We start from the raw sequence: 15,302 nt of genomic DNA, 5'->3' as shown, positions 1-15,302 counted from the left end.
AAAGTCCAGTCATCAATAAAGTCATTACAGATGCAGCAAACGCTGTCAGATACTCAGTGAGTGTCATGGCCTGGCGTAGAGGTAAAAGCACCCAACCGAAGGCTGCGTTTGTTTAAGTCTTGCTTGAGGATATAACGCCCCATCCCCATTTATTTTAATGTTTATTTTCGGCAATCCTACAACCGTAAGGGATGGCAACTATATCCAGATAATTAGATGGCTACTGAATTTTTCTGTGTGCTTCACTAACCTATACATTGCTTCCTATGCTGCTAGGGACGTATATTTAACGATTTAACGATAGTACTGGAGTGATCCCCCCCTCTTCCCGCCCAATGGACCTCGCCATTGGTATGATGGCTCGTGTGCCTCTCTTATACAGATAGCGGTATTGTAGATGCAACCACAAACGATGGATGTGAGTTGAGAGGCAAGTGTGGTTCATGAAGAGGGGCAGCAGTCTGGATGATTGACTGATCTGGCGTTCTAACGTCGACCAAAACACCCTTACTGAGCTGGTACTGTGAACAGCTGACGACATCTCGATTGCCTGCAGGTATGCAACCGCTTGACACTCTTCCGAGGCCAGTTGCCTAGCTGCAGGCGCATAGAAGTATTTCACAGCTTTTCTCTAAAGGAACATTTTTAAAATACTCAATACATGAGGGCGGGTGCAGCCGAGGGATTTGCTGAAACGTGGGATTTTAGAGGGATCCTTTGCTGTTTTCTGCACGCAATTGTCAATGTCGCACCACTCCACGATCACACTACAGGGGCATAGGGGCATTACCATTGAAAAAGCATAAGGACTATCTGCTGCTATCGAATCAGGTTCAAATTTCGTCGAATAGTTTTGAATGGTCCCTAGTGGTCCTACCATGTATACCACAGCAGAAATTGCGGTCGCACAGCACTCCAAAGGTCTGTATCACGTTCAGTGGGGTTGCAGCCTCATGATGTCCGCCTAGAAGGATGGAATCGCCCTGACCCTGAAATGTGTGTGAATCAACATGCCAAGGGAAAGGTGATTTCACCTACGCCCGCTACGCCATCTCCTGAGGCCTCTTTGTTTCGATTTAGAGCGGCTGTGTGACTGAAGTGTTTTCCTGGGCCGCTTATAAGAAAACGGGCAACGGCCTTGTCGCAGTGGATACACCGATTCCCGTCAGATCACCGAAGTTAAGCGCTGTCGGGCGTGGCCGGAACTTGGATGGGTGACCATCTGGGCCGCCATGCGCTGTTGCCATTTTTCGGGGTGCAGTCAGCCTCGTGATGCCAATTGAGGAGCTACTCGACCGAATAGTAGCGGCTTCGGTCAAAGAAAACCATCATAACGACCGAGAGAGCGATGTGCTGACCACACGCCCCTCCTATCCGCATCCTCGGCTGAGGATGACACGGCGGTCGGATGATCCCGATGGACCACTTGTGGCCTGAAGACTGAGTGCTTTTTATAAGCAAACCCCGTGAGTTCAACGCTGGGCGTCACAATTCTGACATCCATCTCACAGACGACAAAAGAAGTGGTGAAATGTTGGTAAGAGAGGAGGTCACGATTTCCCATCGTGTGAAACGTCAACAGTGTCTTTGCACAGAACGATAGTGATATCTGGTACCGATGTGACTTCAGACGTCGCTTCTGAGCTCTGGCCTTCTCTTCCACATGTGTCGATACCTTGCTCGTTGAAGCGTCGTCGAACGTCACATGCGTCGCGCTTTTGCACCGGTACAGAGGAAGGCTGTAGGCCGCGAAGTGGGAAACAGTTACATGATTTCGAAAAATTTCTCCTTTAATTCAGCTGCTCTGGTGTCAAATTATGTATCACCTTGAAAGTATTCTAGTTGCCACTTGGGATCAATGGCTACCACTCACGTAACATTCCATAATCCTCTTTCCCAGTTTCGATTATTCGTTTGTAAATTGACATACCTTTTTCCACGTTAATATAAACTATTCCTCTGTTTACGATACTTCTCAGAATAGTAGTTACATTAATATTTTTTCATCGACAAACTTTTTCTGACACTGAAGCCGCACCCCGACTGTTACCCTCGGTCACTCGTCAACCTCTGAACTCCATCTCCCTGTTTCCGCAATGTTATAGAGGACGCCCCGTCCTTGGTGTGAAACTGCACCTTCTGGAACCCTATAGAAGACCAACGATATAGTAGTCACTGGGAGTAGGGGTACGTGGTGGATTATTAGTAAGCGTATTGATAACGGTACCCTTACAACGACCGTATAGTTTTTAAGCTCTGTCATCTTTTTAAATCAAATATGTAGAATGAATGAGTGAGACAAAAGAGAAATCAAACTATTAGAAGGATTTGTAATGTTGTGCACAGGAGAAACTTTCATGTGAGAGTCAGATTAATGAAGTAACGATTGGTGACTGGTTAACAACGAAGCGACAAGGAATTATACGTGATAAAGAATACAGTGAACCGAAGAGATGGAATGGTTCGGCATATATTGCGACATAAGTCTTTGCTGTAGTTGGATGGTTGGTAGATGGAAAAATCACTGTTATAAGACAGAATACAAGGCTGTTCAGTTGCGTAGAAATGAGGAGGACAACTGGGAAATGAAAGAAATCCATTCCGTCACAGAGACATCTACTATTTAGTTTTGAATCAGAACTATGTTGAAACTCAGGGTCCTCGTGCCAACCAACGATCTAACCCTCTTCATTTCCACCATACTGACTCCTACATATTACAAATAAAATATTCGTGTAATTTTACTTTCTTCAAAAATAATTGCGTTGAATTCTCTGATTAATTATCAAAATATGACTCTTAACAGTAATTATAGAGTTTTGTAACCCGACGTTACCTCAATTATGAGGGGGTAATATATCCACAAAAGTTACCAAACAGGCTTGCGATATCTACCATAATTCGTGCTGATAAGAGCTTGCAGCTTAGTATTAACGACTAGAAAGTAGCGAGGTTACAGATTTGCCTTTGTTAATCAAAAATCCAGACATATGCAGACCCCTGCCAAGTAAACTGGTTTGTACGAAGCAAAATGAGTCGAAATGTAAGGTCATAAAAAAATTATTTGTTCCTGCACTTTTCTCTTAAAGATTCTGATACCAAAGAATCGAGATACGGGCCATTTCGATGTCCCGAATTATCTCAAGCAATTATGCATTAGATATTATCTAACTTTCTGGATAGGTTCTTTTACTAAACGTGTTTGTGTAGCTGTCTGTAATTAGCACTATAGCTGAATTTTGCTCCAGTTCTTCATCTACGTAGTGCAGAATTTACCTATAGACGTTCTGATACGCCGACCCCCCACCATAAAAGGAGGTGAGGAGCGTTATTTTGTCAGTAGAGATACAGTAACAGCAGAATGGGTTGGTTAGCAAAGTTCAGTGACTTAGAGTGTGCAACAGTCATTGCATATCGTTTGAAGAACAAATCGATCAAGTACATTTCAACGCTTCTAAAGCTGTCCAAGTCGACTGTTGGTGATGCGAGTGTAAAGTAGAAACACGTGGAACAACCACAGCTAAACCACTACCAGCAGACGTAATGTCCCGACGGACAGGGAACGTCGAACATAGAGGAGGGTGGTTGTAAGAAACCGAATGAAATCAGTGGATGGAACCGCTGAGTTACAAGACAAAGAGTCCAGTCAGAAGAATGACTGCGTGTGGGGAGCTAAGAAGACTGATGCACGATCGTGAGCAGTTCCTCATAACCCAAACTTTTCTATGGTCAGTGCTAAACGATGCTAGAACTAGTGTAAAGCGCGACGCCTCTTAACGGTGCATGAGTGGAAGAAATGATTTGGAGTGATCAATCGCGCTATACCCTGCAGCAATCCGATGGGAGGTACTGGTTTGACGAACGTCTGGGGAACGTTGCCTCCCATCATACGTAGTGTGTACGGTAGAAGAACAGTTCGCAGACGATGACTGCTTGCATCAGCATGACAAAAACCCAATGGAGCACCTTTGTATTAAATTACAACGTCGACTTCGTCCAAGACCGCAGCGTCCAACATCACTACCTTATCAGGCTTGGCTCTTTACGAAGAATGGGCTGCCGTTCCTCTACAGATATTCACACACCTCATATAAAGTGTACCAGAAGAATTAAAGCTGTGAGAAAGCATAACTCGCACCGCATGAAGAACATGACTAAGTGGTCGAAGTACTGTGCGAAAATGGCAATACAGTCTCGGATGAATATTCGGATTTACATTCTTAAGATTGTAACATAATTGCAGTTCTAAAATTCAAAATTTAAAAAACCCGTGAAAAATTTTTTCAGTTTAGACTTAACATTTCGGTAAATATATAGGTGATTCAGCTTCCCCTACCGATGTCGTTTTATGCAACTTGCACTGTCTGTATCAGGAAGAGTCTCTTGACAGGCAATAGCCACCTAATAGACAGAGGTTCTCTCACAAAGCTTTGGGCGACCGATAGCATACGGGACCATACTGTAAAATACACAAGGGGGATTGGTTATTCGTTGCATGGTATATTTAGACCTAGATGTACTTTAATTCTGTCGTACTTATCCAAGTGTCTCCAATCTTTCTTGGCGTATTTACCGGTCAATAAAGACACCTCTGCAGCGTTTCCGATGGGAAGTGTTTGATCGCCCTCCATACAGGCCAGACTTTGGTCCCTCTGATTTTCATCTCTGCTGACATGAACCTCTGGCTATGAAGTCAACGTCTTCGCACAGACAACGATCTGCAGATCAGCATAGACAATCGGCAAGAAGTGCAGGCGGCTGCCTTCTTTGACGAGGGTGTTGGAAAGTTGATACAACGCTACGACAAATGTCTCAGGCGGAGCGGCGACTATGTAGAAACGTTGCTGGAATGTGTGTATAAGTATTGCAGATAAAATACTTTTGATTTTGACTGTGGTTTCCATTTTGCGACCGATCGGACCTTACATTCGTAATACGCCTCATACTATCGATAAATCTTGGTAACCGGCAGATGAAAAACTCGAGAACAATATCAGCTGCATTTCAAATAACAGACTATTGCATAAATAGCAATATGTGATACTATGGCGTAGATTTTGTTAAAATGTTATGAATATAAATACCATTATCCAAAAATGGAATATATTATCATGCAAATCTTTTACCTGTTACTCGACAGAAAATAAAATGTCCCACTGACGATAGTTAGAATTCAGCGAACCGTCTGTGAGTGTAAAAAGTTTGCTCCAGGCAGAGGCAAATTGTCATAATTACAAACTGCCTGGCAAAGGTGTGAAACATCCATAAAACATATGCATGTACACACCATTGGTGGGATGTAAATGTTGGAGTTCTGCGTTGCAGATGGAATGGACACCAGAGTGCAACAGTACTGTTGGTGTTTACTGTTATTACCAGACTTCGTAGAATACATAACGGACGTGAACGGCGTCATATTTTCATTAATCACTCTCTTGGACACGCAGATATCTCATGCTAGTGCGAGAGTGTTATCAGCACCTGATAAGAGTTTGAAAGGGGCCTCATTATGGATCCGAATTTGGTCAGATGGTTGATCCTGCAAATCCAGATTTGTGGGGCAGTCGGATGTGATAGTGACTGATGAAGGACTGCATGGGAACGTGATGCACGCTCTCCGTCAAGGTTCGCGTCGAATATGTCTGAACACCAGAAAGGGGGATTGCCGTATTGTACACTAAGTACATTGTAAATCCTCCACAAGTAACGGACTCCTCGCAATATTGTATCATCCCACATCACTCACATTTGCGCCTGCCATACTAGAACGAGTAATGGACTCCCAGAACAACTGTCATCCTGCATCATTGGTGGGAGACAAGCAGCAGTCAAGCTAAAGAATTACCGTTTATTGCGTTGGCTGCTGTTAACACTGCAACACAAACGGCTGCGTTTGGAGCAGCGATGTGACCGAGAAGCACGGATATCAGATGAGTTACATCACATTGTGTTCAATGAGGAATCACGTTCTGCACTACAACCCATCAGAGAATATTGTGGCAACATGGGGAGAAGTGCAGTTAGTCATTGTTTTGAAGTGGCTCAGAGGTGTTATTCCTGGCAGCTGCATGGTGTGGGGAACCATCGGGTATGACTTCAGGTCGCGGTTGTACTGGCTGATTGGCTGAGGGAATGCTTATGACACGATGACACGTCATGGACATCAAGTGTCCTCATCTGTTACCTCTCATACGACGGTACTGTGCTGACTTTTTTCAGCAGGACATACATGGCGCATGTCTCTATGAACGGCCAACGTGATGTTGAGGTAATTCCGTGACCAGCAAGCTCCTCAGACCCATTTCCGAGAGAACACGTGTGGGAGCATTTCGGATGTCCTCCCAAGTGCCAGTGTATCAACGACCAGTTACGTCAGTTATGGCCCAATTGTACCAGAGGATACAACGGCTTTATAACATCCTTTCCAACCGAATCTGTTCATGAATCCACGCCAGAAGGGGTGCAAAGTCATAGTGATATGTGTCCTCATATCCAAGATCTTTACAAATTTGACCAGATTTTGCAAAAAAAATGGTTCAAATGGCTCTGAGCACTATGGGACTTAACATCTGTGGTCATCAGCCCCCTAGAATTTATAACTACTTAAACCTAACTCACCTAAGGACATCACACACGCCCATGCCCGAGGCAGGATTCGAACCTGCGACCGTAGCACCAGCGCGGTTCCAGACTGTAACGCCTAGAACCGCTCGGCCACCCCGGCCGGCCCGATTTTGCAATCACTGAAATAACATAATACATTCTTTCAACGCATGGCGCTTCATTTCGTTTCCTGCCCTCTTCTGGGTGCTTCACTTTTGTTTGTCAGACGTGTATGAGTATAATTCGGAAGACCCGCTCGGATAGCCGTGTGTGTTAAGGATCTGTTTCCGGGACGGGGAAGGCGCGGGTATTGGATCGAATCCGCCCAGCGGATTAATGGCGAGGCTCGATGTGCTGGTCAGTCTGGCTGTGGGTTTTAGGCGGTTTCCCACATCCCACCGCATGAATACCAGGCTTGTACCGAGATCTATCCCCAGTTACAGAATTCTACAAGATTTTAAAAACTTTCGGTGACTCTGAGACGCATAACACTACGTGAAGACTGTTGCCGGTACACATATTCCGTCCCAAGGGGTAACGTGGTGACGACAGGAAGGGTGTGCCGACAGTGCGCCGATACGGGACAAAGGCACAAAAAACAGTGAAGATGAAGAGGACATTGGAAAGTAAAGACGGACAAAAAATGAGTATGGACCACAAGATGAATACTTCCAAAAGAGGAAGAATGATGAGAGGTAGACAAAACTCCTGACGGAGGATCGAACCCTTTAGCAACTAGTTACTGAGACATCGAAGAACGTGTAATACACTGTAAGAATGAAAAAAAAAGAAAAGAAGAAAAGAAATGGCGGGCCACACAAGAATTATCCGAATGGGATGGAAAACGGTAGATGTGATGCACATGTACAGACAAACAAATTATTACAATTTCAGAAAAATTGGATGACTGAGTCAAGAGAAAGGGTTTGACAAAGTGAGCAAGTCAATAACCCGTAGATCCCCCTCTGGTCGTTATGCAAGCAGTTATTCGGATTGGCACTAATTCACAGAGTTGGTGGATGTTCTCCAGAGGGATGTCGTGTCACATTTTGTCCAACTGGAGCATTAGATCGCCAAAATCTAGAACTAGTTGAAGGGTCTTGCCCATAACGCTCCAGATGTTCTCAGCTGGAGAGAGACCCGGCGAACTTGCTGGCTAATGTAGAGCAAGCCCGAAGACAAACAGTATAAACTCTCGCCGCATGCGGACGGGCATAATCTTGTTGAAATGTAAGCGCGGGATGGCTGAGCAGGAAGGGCAACAAAACGAGGCACAGAATATCGACGACGTACACCTGTGCTGTAAGGCTGCTGCGGATGACAACTAGATGGATGCTGCTATGAACTGAGGTGGCACCACCCCAGACAATCAGTCCTGGTTGCAGGGCCGTATGTCGGTCAACAGTCAGGTTCGTATCCCACCACTGTCCACGGCGTCTCCAGACACATCATCGAAGGTCATCGGGGCTCAGTTCGAAGCGGGACTCATCACTGGAGACAGTTACATTCCAGTCAACGAGAGTCCAGGCCCAAGACGTTTCTGAAATTGGAAGCATTTGTTTGCCTATACACGTACATCACATCTACCGATTTCGGCCCCATTCGGATAGTTCCTTAGTTGTGTGTCGTTCCTCTGCTTTTCTTATCTGCGAATGTATTTCCTTTGGTATCTCGTGCTGGTTACAAATGACGCTCTACTTGTTTGCACTGCTCAGGTACGCTACGTTGACAGGGGCTGCCATTAAGCGCCGGCACGTTTGCGCAGTGCAAATGCACTCTGCCGGCCCTGGGAGCGTCCTCGTTGATATCCTTGTCCGACTGCGACCTGCCCACACAAAGCACGGCGAGCCCGGTACGACACGCACGCCGGACGAGCACGCTTTCTAATTTTTGTACCAGGTTCCTGTGACCGCGTTTTTCGAAAGTAGTACGTTGGATGTCACAACTCTACACTGCTACACAAAGAGCAGGCCCTACCTTAAAACAGCGCACTCCACGAGGATACAGCCAACGATGTAACCGCCGTGTTGTTCATAATAGCTCGAAAATCAGCTGGTGGTGTAGAATGACTGACTGGCCTAATTGTATCCGATGCAGAGCATGATACAAGTATGGCAGGTGTAACATTGTTCTCTTGGCAAGGTGAAAGCTTATGTGTGACCAAATTCTGAAACTACGCCCACGAGCTGCGTCGAATAACCATTGCGGATTCGGCATAAACCACCCTTTCATTTGTGACGTTCTTCAGTAACTATGTTTTCAGTAGCAGCTGACAAACAAAAATATAATATTTTCTGTGCATTTACTATTATCTAGCACTCTTTTCATGACAAATGAAATATGCTGGTTCATAATATTCAAATAATTAGTCTCTATTACCCACCGTTCTAGATATGAGTCACATCAATGCTATATTAGGCTGATGCATAAGTTCGTAGCGGCCGGCCGCTGTGGCCGAGCGGTTCTAAGCGCTTCAGTCCGAAACCGCGCTGCTGCTAGGGTCGCAGGTTCGAATACTGCCTCGGGCATGGATGTGTGTGATGTAGTTCTAAGTCTAGGGGACTGATGAACTCAGATGTTAAGTCCAATAGTGATTAGAGCCATTTCAATCATTTAGGTTCGTAGCGCTTTTCTTTTCATGTTGAACCCGTTTGCTATGTAGTTATTTATCATTATCATTCTTTATTTGGAATTTACTTTAGCTATTTGAGTTTATATTGTCATTGTTATTTTGTCATTTGAGGGTAATGAGCCGAGCTCAGGATGCCAGAAAATGCAGTGCCAAGTGCAGAGGTCGGAACATTTCCAACATAAAATTGTGTATGATTTCGGTGTACGGGTGACAAAATCGGAGGCAGCCAGAGACATTTGCGCCTTGTATAGGAATAATGCCAATGGACAGAGCACGGCAAGTAAATGTTTTTCTAGATATAAGGAGAATCGTTCTGACGTTGGTGACTCTGAACATTCAGGACGACCTTTGGGGTTTGATGAAGATCGTGTAAGCCACAATTCATGTCGGTAAACTCGAAAATTGCGAAATGCTGTGAACTGTGATCATCCCACCATCGTGTGACATTTTCAGGCAAAGGGAATGTTCAATAATCGGGTGTATGAATGCCGCGTGCTTTATGCCAATATGGAAAATATCAGCGTTTGGCCATATCTGCATCTCTAAACGCTTGTCATCAATTGACTCGTGAGCAATACCGATCATTCCTATCTTGCATCGTTACTGGTGACAAAAAGCAATGTTAAAATAATTGAAAAGCCACGATCGCTTCAATATCGTTTACTAGATGAACGGTTTCAGCACTCTGAAGGTGCCATCATCGGATCTGAAACGTGGATATTGAAGCGATCGTGGCTTTTCAATTATTTTTAAAACAGAGTGATCGCCCCACGACACACCATGTGTTCACTGCAAAAAAGTGATGTCTTTATACTAACGTAAGAAAAATAAAGTAATAGCTGCGCCCAAACAAAGCAGCAACTCCTCGCACAGAGAAGATAATGTTATGCATCTGGTCGAACAGCGACGGTGTTGTGTACTACGAATTGCTTGCCTGAGGTACAATCGTCAGTGCTGCCACTATTGTCAACAACTGACGCAGTCCAAGAACGTCGACCAGGAAGTATGCGTGAAGTGATGCCACTCCACGATATAATCCGCCCGCATTCAAATAGACTGACAAGAAACACTGTACAGGTGCTGGGTTGGGTAGTCATTCCATACCCACCTTAATCACCTGGTCTTGCGTCCTCAGATTTTGGAATTTTCCGTTCTCTGTCGAAAAACCTTCAAGGAGCTTCCTTCGCGGATGAAAATGCTCTCCGAAAGCGTTTTCACCTCAAAACAACATGGTTTCTACAGTCGCGGATTCCAAAAAATACGACAGCGTTGTAAATAGTGGAGAAGAATATACAGGGCGAGTCAAAAGTCCTTGGACACCTTCATAAGTTGGAAGATTAAAGGGAAAATTGAAATGTGATTATGGGAACATAGGTTTGACGTGGGGCCGCAACTTCTGTAGTGAATGTCATTCATGGCCGCCATCTTAAAATCCGCCATTTTGGATTCAAGTCATTTTTTTTTTTAAATGGAAAGGTGGGGTGTATTACACATCAAATAACACTAGCTTGAGCTCTGGAATTTAGTGGTGTCATTTGTTTTTGTCTATTTGTACAGTTTAGAAGTCAGAGTGGTTGCGGTGACAACAGTTGTGCATTGCACGGGATGGACTACACGTTGAACATGTGTTGTAGCAGTCGGTATGTAGGTAATTTCCAACTTTGAACATTAAGAACGTCTAAACTGTACAAGATAGACAAAAACAAAATACGGCACTAAATTCCAGAGCTCAAGCGAGTGTTATTTGATGTGTCATACACCCTGCTTCCCGTTTAAAAAAAAATGACTTGAATCCAAAATGGCGGATTTCAAGATGGCGGCCATGAATGACATTCACTCCAAAGGTTGCGGCCACATATCAAACCAGTGTTCCCATCATCACATTTTAATTTTCCCTTTAATCTTCCAACTTATGAAGGTGTCCAAGGACTTTTGACTCGCCCTGTATTAATGATGACTCGCTCCGAATTTCTGCTCCAACTCAACACATGTTATGTAAATGTGGAGTTACAATTCCTGTTTCAGGTTCTAGGAGCTGTAAAGGGAACTTAGCAGATTAACTTTTGGTAAGGATTGCCTATCCGGAAGAGTATCACTTAGAAATAAAATAATTTGCAGATCGGATCACTTTCGCATCTCACGCTTCACCTTATGCACACAACGGAGACACCGGGCACTGTCCCGTGTGCTCTACAGGTGTTGGTTCAAATGGTTCAAATGGTTCTGAGAACTATGGGACTTAACATCTGAGGTCATGAGTCCCATAGAACTTAGAACTACTTAAACCTAACTAACCAAAGGACATCACACACATCCATGTCCGAGGTAGGATTCGAATCTGCGACCGTAGCGGTAGCGCGGTTCCAGACTGTAGCGCCTAGAACCGCCCGGCCACCACGGCCGGCGGAGTTGGTCTATCTGGCAACACTGCTGTCCGTTGCACAGTGTGTATCTGCGATGTGTGCTTTCATACATTCGGTCCACAAACCCTGGTGTCTGCTGATTCACTTCTACTCCCTCCAGAACTCCTGCAAGGAGATCTTCTTCCGACTGTCCAGGAGTTTCACAAACGAGGCTCTTGATATGGCCTCACGCAAAGGTCGAGACGAGTGAAATCTGGCGACCATGGTGAGCAAGGAGTTCGTCCGCCTCGATCTATCTACCATACACCGCATGTCTGGTTGAGATGTTCTCAGACACCACGAGGGAAATGCTCAATGACGGACTAACGGGTCAACAGACCGCTGAAGCAGAGATTGTAAACAGAGGGCACATTACGCCAAGGTACTGACGAAGGCGCATCCTTCTCAGTTTGTGTGCGTACGGTGAAGCGGGAGATTAGAAAATGGTCCGATCTTCAGACTTATTTTTTATCGAAACAGCACAGTTCTGGACGTGGGTTTCTTATTGAAACTTTACCTACTAATTTCCCTCTACAACATCTGGAAACCTACAATAACTGCAACTGAAAAACACCGTGCGTATGTGTAACGTTAAATGGAGGCAAACGACACATAGGCAGAGCACTGATGAACATAGCTTTGGGTATAACATACACAGAAAATATATACTCATATGAAACATGCTTCCTTAATTTAGTATGAAATTACTGACTGTAGCCTTGCCCTTATACTGAATATTTGGCATGGGATTCTGAAGGACCCAGCAGCAGTCTTGAAGAAAATTAATACCGACAGCTGTAATTTTATGAATTATTTTATTTGACTACCAGTTTCGCTGTCTCGTTGGCACCATCTTCAGGTCCCTATACACTATGCCAGATCAGTCAACTAAACGTTTCTATTATTATAGGGATATCTAACTTCAACGGGCTGGACTAGATTTCTAAAATCTGTAGACACGGACACTCCAGCGTCGTTGGAACGTTTACACGTGCGCTGTGTTATGATTATGTCTGTGCTTGGAGTTCATATGACATTTATTGTAAGCTGTGATCCTGAATTCGCTTTGATTAAACTTTACAGAGCACTAAAAGTACAAAATAAGAAAGTGAATGTATTATGTGTGTTAAGTACAACCGTCGCCAAAGTAAATCTTACGACGTGCGGAACGTTTTGAAATGTGTCGTACTAATGCAGTCATTTGCTTACGAATACTGAAGTCTGTTCCCTCATAAATGCGTCATGGTAAGGTGTTGAACTTGTAAGCTGCCAGTCGTTTCAAATCAAAACTATGCCTGAGTGTTCATACAATATTATGAATCCGGTTTATGTCCTAAAGTATTCTCCCAGACACTGAATGTGACACGATCTCACACTGAAATTGAATTCGTAAAACGTAACGGAAGGGGCTGAAGGTAGTTACTCAGAAGTTCTTGGCTTGTTGAAGTTTCTTAAATACAAGCGTATCAAGCACGTCCAAAGTAGTCCCTGAGCAAACTACAACGTAAGTGAATGGAACACGTTTTGCATCAAACAACGCTTAAGTACTCAAACATGCAGGCAAGGTTGTTAGAACTTGAGGACAAAGGAAAGATGAACATACTGAAGTCGAAAGTACAAGTGTAGGAGAAACCCAATTAATACCTGAACAGATCTGATATACCAGTTAGCCATTGCGGCTACAAACAGACCACAACTCAGAAAATTTAACATCTCTTCCGAATATCTCTCTCTCTCTCCCTGCATATATATATATTGTCACGTAGGAGGATGTGTAATTAGATGAATTACGAACATTAACTTCACTTAACGAAGATCTGTTCATCACTCGCACATACAAGAGCGCGGAGCGAACTGCCTCCGGCCAGGATACATACAGTATATATACAGCTACAGAACGTTCCGGTAGAATATATATATATCCGAACTGGCCTTGAAGGTCTTGAAGGCCCAACAGTACGACCGATCGCCATATCATCCTCAGCCTATACTCTTTACTGGTTTTGGATATGGAGGGGTATGTGATCAATCAGCACATCGTTCACCAGGCCGTTGTCAGTTTTCGTGACCGAGGGAGCTACTTCTCAATCAAGTAGCTCCTCAGTTGACCTCACAAAGGCTGAATGCACCCCGCTTGCGGACAGCGCTCTACCGGCCAGGACGGTCACCCATTCAAGGGCTAGCCAAGCCCGACAGCGCTAAACGTCGGTGATCTGACGGGGAACAGTCTTAGCACCGTAGCCGAACCGTTGGCTTTTGCGAATGTCATGTCACAGAAATACGAAACAATGACATTACGGACTGTTGTGAGCAAGAGGAGCTGTTTGTAATTCACGGATGGCTAACACAGAGACGGATATCGATGACCACATTTTCTGAACCAATAGGAAGCTAGAACAAAGACCAGCAATTATGCATGACAAGCCCACATACAGAAGATGTTGCGAGAAGGACAGATTTTACCTAATATCATTATGGAATATAATTTCATGTTTTTACAATAAAGCGTCGACTTCGCGGTCAGAGCTTAATAGGCTACCATCAGCGCAAGATATCTTCTGTCACATCAGAAATAAGAGGAAGAGAATTCCTTTGGCGACGAGCGCTGCTAGTGAACAGCAAAAAATTGGTTCAAGGTGCTATGTAACGACGACACTAAACTTAATTTCACATCATCGATGGGGTTCGATATCGTCGTCGTCGTACAGGTGAAAACTTCAGTCCATGCTATTCGATACCAAGCATGAAGCTTGGAGCAGGAAACATTATGGTGCGTGGATGCTTCCTCTTCAAAGTTGTGCATCCTTTAGTGCACAGAGACGGTATAATAAAATATCTGACTATGGGTAGTCTTTGGACGAACTCGTCTTTCCAAGTAGTTGGAAACAAATGCCAAGAAAATTAATTTTTCAAAAGGAGAGCTATCCCAAGCATCGTTCGGTGTGCGCAGGAATATGTTACAAAGAAATAAACATAAGTTCCTTTCCGGCCAAGTCAAAGTCCGGGTTTAAATCCTGCAGAGCATTTGTGGGAGGTATTGGACATCTTTTAGACGAAGGTAGTAGCAAAATAAAATAATTTCTATAAAATTCTACAGTCTGAATGAGAAAGAATTCAACAGAACACAATAGTGCATCTAATTGAATCTATGCTTGCACAGGGTGTGTTGCTACAATGGCGTAAAATGGCTATGTAACAAGGTATAAACATTACTTATCACAGAACTAAACTGAACTCCGTCAGAATGGGCCTCGGAAGGTTAAACGGTACCGACCGACCGTTGTGTCATCCTCAGCCAATAGGGGTCACTGGATGCGGGTGTAGAGAGCCATGTGGTCAGCACACTGGTCTCCCACTCGTTGTCAGCTTTCGTGACCAGATCCACTACTTCTAAATCAAGTGGTTCAAATGGCTCTGAGCACTATGGAACTTAAGATCTGAGGTCATCAGGCCCCTAGACTTAGAACTACTTAAATCTAACTAACCTAAGGACATCACACACATCAATTCCCCTAGGCAGGATTCGAACCTGCGTCCGTAGCACCAGCGCGGTTCCGGACTGAAGCTCCTAGAACCGCTCGGCCACAGCGGCTGGCTTCTAAACCGAGTAGTTCCTCAATTGGCCTCACAAGGGCTAAGTGCACCCCATTTGTCAAAAGCGGTCG

The 15,302-nt window shown here is 44.4% G+C and overlaps 1 pseudogene; it reads left to right on the top strand.

The window, feature by feature from the left end:
- Nucleotides 1–1,128: 1,128 nt before the first annotated feature.
- On the top strand, nucleotides 1,129–1,246 carry LOC124796773 (annotated as a pseudogene).
- The last annotated feature ends 14,056 nt before the right edge of the window (nucleotides 1,247–15,302 follow it).

The sequence above is a fragment of the Schistocerca piceifrons genome, chromosome 4 (assembly GCF_021461385.2).
Source record: "Schistocerca piceifrons isolate TAMUIC-IGC-003096 chromosome 4, iqSchPice1.1, whole genome shotgun sequence".
NCBI classification, from domain to species: domain Eukaryota; kingdom Metazoa; phylum Arthropoda; class Insecta; order Orthoptera; family Acrididae; genus Schistocerca; species Schistocerca piceifrons.
This window is presented reverse-complemented; position numbering and strand designations above follow the sequence as displayed.